This window comes from Capra hircus, chromosome 3, assembly GCF_001704415.2.
Source record: "Capra hircus breed San Clemente chromosome 3, ASM170441v1, whole genome shotgun sequence".
NCBI classification, from domain to species: Eukaryota; Metazoa; Chordata; class Mammalia; order Artiodactyla; family Bovidae; genus Capra; species Capra hircus.
Window position 1 is genome coordinate 70,934,291 of NC_030810.1, and position 6,895 is coordinate 70,941,185.

Sequence of the window (6,895 nt, forward strand, 5' to 3'; positions counted from 1 at the left end):
ACCGGAGAAGGCAACGGCACCCCGCTCCAGTATTCTTGCTTGGAAAATCCCATGGATGGAGGAGCCTGGTGGGCTGCAGTCCGTGGGATCGCGAAGTCGGACACGACTGAGCAACTTCACTTTCACTTTTCACTCTCATGCATTGGAGAAGGAAATGGCAACCCACTCCGGTGTTCTTGCCTGGAGAATCCCAGGGTCAGAAGAGCCTGGTAGGCTGCCATCTCTGGGGTCGCACAGAGTCGGACACGACTGAAACGACTTAGCAGCAGCAGCAGCAACAGTGCGGGACTCCCATGGATGGAGGAGCCTGGTGATCTGCAGTCAATGGGGTTGCTAAGAATCGGACACGGCTGAGAGACTTCACTTTCGCTTTCATGCATTGGAGAAGGAAATGGCAACCCACTCCAGTGTTCTTGCTTGGAGAATCCCAGGGACGGGGGAGCCTGGTGGGCTGCCATCTATGGGGTCGCACAGAGTTGGACACGACTAAAGCGACTTAGCAGCAGCAACAGTGCGGGGCTTCCCTGGTGGCTCAGACGGTGAAGCGTCTGCCTACAATGCGGGAGACCTGGGTTCAATCCCTGGGTCGGGAAGATCTCCTGGAGAAGGAAAGGGCAACCCACTCCTGTATTCTTGTCTGGAAAATCCCATGGACGGAGGAACCTGGTAGGCTACAGTCCGTGGGGTCGCAAAGAGTCGACACGACTGAGCGACTAAACTCACTTGCACTCACTCACAGTGCGGTAGAAGACAGCCCAGGCTGGGTCAGGGAGAGACCTTCCCGCAATGATCTAGGGCCCTTGTCCCTATTACACCCGAATGAATTAGAAAATAGCATCATGTGCCGACTACATCTATCCTCTCGTTTGTTCAGCAAAAGTCTTAATGTAGCCATGGTTATGGCCAAAGGAGACGTTTGCATTATCTATCGCAACCTTAAAAAAAACAAAAACACTCTCCCCCCAACACACTCTTCTATTACGTGTGGAAGTTAAATAAAATAAAAGCCCTAGTTAGGGTAAAAGACGTGTTTGCTAAATGCCCAGGAACTCGACTAGTTAGGAAGGAAGCTATATAATTTAAAGGTGAGATGGTGTGTAGGGATGGGGAATAAGCAGAATAGAAGAATGTTAAATTGCAAAGGAGAGAGATGTTTTTAAAAGGTTTTTTTTTCAGTGAAAGGAAGAGAATGATCAGAACGAAGAAGAGCTTTTTGATTTTTCCTTCAGAATGAAGAGAGAAGAGCTAGAATATGTTTGAGGGCAATGGATTGAAGAAGTAAACAGACGTTGGAGATGAGAACGCGAGCCTCATTGTATCTTTTCTCTCCTTTATAACAGAAAACTGATTTTTTTTTTTTTTGCCTTAAAGTCACGAAGTACAGAATTTTCAGTGGGCACACTGCCCTCAGCTAAATAACTCCTCTCATAGTTTTCTTTGCAGACAGATAAGGGCTGTTTGAGCTAATTACAGATCATTAAGTGTTGGGTAGTTCTCTGCTGCTGCGTCGCTTCAGTCCTGTCCGACTCTGCGACCCAATAGTCGGCAGCCCACCAGGCTCCTCCGTCCTGGGATTCTCCAGGCAAGAATACTGGAGTGGGCTGCCACTTCCTTCTCCAATGCATGAAAGTGAAAAGTGAAAGTGAAGTCGCTCAGTCGTATCCGACTCTTCGAGACCCCATGGACTGCAGCCTGTCAGGCTCCTGCGTCCATGGGAGTTTCCAGGTAAGAGTACTGGAGTGGGTTGCCATTGCCTTCTCTGGGGTAGTTCTCTAGAGACCTCTTAAAAGAGGAGGTTCTCCTTGCCTTTAACTTCATTCCACTCCCTAGAGTCATGTTCCCTGGTTTTCAAGCAGCAATCTTGTGCCATGAAGAGGAGAGCTATGCTTTAAGGATCGCAGAGCAGTGACAAAAAAGTTTCTGACAAATTGGGGAACTGCCATATCAGTTGTTGCAGTCGCTCAGTTGTGTCCAACTTTTTGTGACCCCGTGAATTGGAGCACGCCAGGCTTCCCTTTCACTACTGTCTCCCAGTTTGCACAAACTCACATCCAGTGATGCCACCCAACCGTCTCATCCTGTCATCCCCTTCTCCTCCTGCCCTCAATCTTTCCCAGCATCAGGGTCTTTTCCAGTAAGTCAGCTCTTTGCATCAGGTGGCCAAAGTATTGGAGTTTCAGCTTCAGCTTTAGTCCTTCCAATGAATATGCTGATTTCCTTTAGGATGGACTGGTTTGATCTCCTTGCTGTCCAAGGGACTCTCAAGAGTAGTCTCAGCACCAAAGTTTGAAAGCATCAGTTCTTCAGTGCTCGGACTTTATGGTCCAACTTTCACATCTTGTACATGACTACTGGAAAAACCATAGCTTTGACTATACAGACCTTTGCTGGCAAAGTTATATCTCTGCTTTTTAATATACTGTCTAGGTCTCTCATAGCTTTTCTTTCAAGGAGCAAGTGTCTTGTTCTAAACAGACTAATTTTAGAGCTATTTCACATGAGAGAAACATCTCTCACTTTAAACCACTGTTATTTGGGGATTTTCTGTGTTTTGCAGCTGAGCCTAATCCCAGCTAAAGAAAAGAATTTTTTTAAAAACTGGAGATGAAGCTGTAGAGGAACGCTCCTTCCTTTGAGATAAGAGGAAAAAGTTGATAATTGAAGCAGACAGGAGACTGTAAATGCAGGGGAATTAAAGTGGAGAGAAGAGGAGGGATCTGAGAGAACATCAATCCATGTAAGTTGGAGTAGGTAAGAAAGAAGACATGCTAAATTTGAAGAGATGGGATGGGGTAGAGAAAGGAAGGTGAACCAACAAGGTGGGTAATGGAGATCAAAGCAGCAGAAGACAACAGCTTCAGTCATAGTAATCAGTAGTTCAGTTCAGCCGCTCAGTCGTGTCCGACCCTGTGACCCCATGAATCACAGCATGCCAGGCCTCCCTGTCCATCACCAACTCCTGGAGTTCACTCAAACTCATGTCCATCTAGTTGGTGATGCCATCCAGCCATCTCATCTTCTGTCGTCCCTTTCTCCTCCTGCCCCCAATCCCTCCCAGCATCAGAGTCTTTTCCAATGAGTCAGCTCTTCGCATGAGGTGGCTGAAGTACTGGAGTTTCAGCTTCAGCATCAGTCCTTCCAAAGAACACCCAGGACTGATCTCCTTTAGGATGGACTGGCTGGATCTCCCTGCAGTCCAAGGGACTCTCAAGAGTCTTCTCCAACACCATGGTTCAAAAGCATCAATTCTTTGGTGCTCAGCTTTCTTCACAGTCCAACTCTCACATCCATACATGACCACTGGAAAAACCATAGCCTTGACTAGACGGACCTTTGTTGGCAAAGTAATGTCTCTGCTTTTCAATATGCTATCTAGGTTGGTCATAACTTTCCTTCCAAGGAGTAAGCATCTTTTCATTTCATGGCTGCAGTCACCATCTGCAGTGATTTTGGAGACCCCCAAAATAAAGTCTGACACTGTTTCCACTGTTTCCCCATCTATTTGCCATGAAGTGATGGGACCAGATGCCATGATCTTCGTTTTCTGAATGTTGAGCTTTAAGCCAACTTTTTCACTCTCCTCTTTCACTTTCATCAAGAGGCTTTTTAGTTCCTAATCAGTAGAGCACTTACTATATGCTGGTACTAAGTGCTTTACATGCATTAACTCATTTAATATATAACTATGTATAACATTTAATATATATGACCACCTTAACATGAACAAATGCATGAAAATAGAAATTAAGATCACAGGAGTTGTGTAGAAAATTGGGAGAGTATTATTAATATAAAACCAGTGTGTACTATTCACTTACAAGCATGGCCCCTTTAAAATGAAACAACAACAAAATGCTCCCAAGTATTTGGAACGTAAAACATTCAAGAACAAAAATAAAATACTAAGATTAAAATGTTAGCACATATTAATAATATAAAACTGGACTGGTCTGCTGATCAGGGGCAAAACTGTGAAGTATTCTATTTGAACTGAACAGGTCTGCCATGTTTCCCCATCTCTGCCTTCTTTACCTGCTCTCTTCTTTACCCAAAGTGGATTTTGGGAAGATACAGTAAATATAAAAACACAGTAATTATTACTCAGGCCTAAAGGGAAACTCTCCCATAATATTTTACTAACTAAAAATATTAAATTATAGGGTTGAATCTCTTGCAGGAATTTTAACCAAAAGATGAGTTCAGTTCAGTTCAGTCACTCAGTCGTGTCCGACTCTTTGCAACCCCATGGACTGCAGCACTCCAGACCTCCCTGTCCATTACCAACTCCCGGAGTTTACCCAAACTCATGTCCATTGAGTCGGTGATGCCATCCAACCATCTCATCCTCTGTTTTCCCTTCTCCTCCTGCCCTCAATCCTTCCCAGGATCAGGGTCTTTTCAAATGAGAATTTTAGTGCATATGCCTAAAAATACATACTATTCATGGTCATTTTACATTATTACATACAAAATATTACTTTTAAATTAAGTTTGACTGGTAAGATGGTCTCCATTGATCCTATCCTCTGGTCTTCATACCCTTGAGTATGGGCTAGACCTAGTTCCTTATAATGAAAAGAATGTAACAAAAGTGATGGGTGTCACTTTCAAGATGAGATTACAAAAAAGGCTGGCTTCTCTCTTGTTACTTTCTCACTCATTCATTCTGTGAGAAGCTAGTAATTGCTTGCTATGAGCTGCCCTATAGAGACGGCCATGTGGCAAGGAAGTGAGGAAGGCCCCTGGCTTATAGCCAGAAAGGAAACTGAGTCCAGTCAACAACCTCATGAGCAAGTTTGGAAGGAGACCAACCTCAATCAAGCACACAGACGAGACTGGAGTTCCAGATGACCGTGACTGCAACATTTTGAGAGGCCTTGAGGTATCCAGGTGCAGCAATAGATAATACAGTCAATACTAATTCTGTCTGTTCTAAAAATTTCATGTAATGGAAATAATGTACTTTCATGTCCAGCTTCTTTCACTCAGCCTATTTCCAAGACTCATCCATATTACTGTGTATGAAAGTGAAAGGAAGTCGCTCAGTTGTGTCTACCCCATGGACTATAGCCTACCAGGCTCCTCCATCCATGGGATTTTCCAGGCAAGAATACTGGAGTGGGTTGCCATTTCCTTCTCCAGGGAAGAAGATCTTCCCGACACAGGGATCGAACCTGGGTCTCCTGCATTGTAGGCAGACGCTTTACCGTCTGGGACACCACGTAATTCCAAAGTACTATAGATATTGGTATATATCTTCTTCAGATATATGATTTCTCTTGAGTAAATACCTAGGAGTGGAGTTGCTGGGTCACATGGTACATTCTGTAAGAAATCTAAAGTTATTTTTCATAGTAGTTGTACCATTTTACTGGACTATGTACAAGTTGCTTCCTCTACATCCTTGCCACCACTTCTATTGTCTTAAAAAATTTTAGCTACTTTGGTGATATTTCATTATGGTTTTAATTGGCATTTCCCTGATGACTAATGATGTTGAACATCTTAAATGTTCTTACTAAGTATTCATGTCTTCTTTGGGAAAAAAAAAAATCTGTCCTAAATTTTGCCTAATTTTCCTTGGGTTGTCTTAAGCTGTAAGAAGTTCTTTAAACACTCTGAATACAAGATCCTTATCAGATGTATGATTTTCAAGTATCTTATCCTGTTTTTAGGTTGCCTTTTGACTTTCCTGATGGTGTTTTGACTTTCTTGATGGAGGTTTGAAGTTTTTAAAAAAATTTATTAAATGTAGTAGATTTACAATTTTGTATTTTTACTATACAGCAGAGTGATTGTTATATATATACACACACACATTCTTTTTCATATTCTTTTCCATTATGGCTTATCTTGAATGGTGTTTTTGAAGTTCAATTTAAAAAAATTTATGTCCAATTTATTTATTTTTTGTTTTAACTGCTCTGCTACGTCAATTTATTTTTCATAAGATTTATTGCACGTTTCATTGAGTCTGTGGCTCACATTTTCATTTTTTTGACAGTATATTTTTAAGAACGTAAGATTTTAATTTTGATTAAATTTGGTTATTGATATTTTCCTTTATGGTTACTTTTTTGGTGTTATTAGAAAACTCATAAGCCAGTTTTCATTTTCTTGCTTTATTCTAATTCCACACATATCAAAATGAATCAAGTATTTTGAATGAAAAGAGACCAGAGAGAAAAACAGATTATTTCTAGGGAAGAAAATCCAAATTCTCATTAGCAAGAGTATATATGCTGGAAATCAATGGAATATTATCTTCAAGATGCTGAGGGAAAGTGTTTGGAAACTTAGAATTCTATAATGTCAAATGATCATTTAAGATTGTTAACAAAGACATACTGAGACAAACAAAACCTAGCAGGTTTACTGCCCAAAGACCTTTAGTGAAAGAATTACTAAGGATATAATTAAGAACAAAGTAAATGTGAATGGAATAGGATGCAAGAATCAATAGTGAGCAAAGAAACAGAGAAAACAAAGCTAAGTCCAAACAAGTGAAGCTTATTGTAAAACATGAACCTTCTTAAGATAATGAACCAAAACACAGACCAAAATCTTGTAGAACATTTTATACATTTATTCATTGCTCAGGGATACATATTAAGGTTTTGTCTGACGTTTCTGGTAGTGAAACTACATAAGACATACTCTAACATGTCTAGGGTACTGGGGCAAGTTTTTGTCATTTATAAAATGTGACTTTTCAAACCTTACCTACTCTTGTCTCACTAGAAGCCATTCCTTTCTATCTGATAAGAATAAGCTCTTGAAGAAAGTGTTTTCACTGAATTTCTGAAGTTTACATATAAACAGTTTCATCATTCAGTATAAGTGTATTTATTGAATACAAACCAGGCACACCCCACATCCCACTCTATGATCCTAA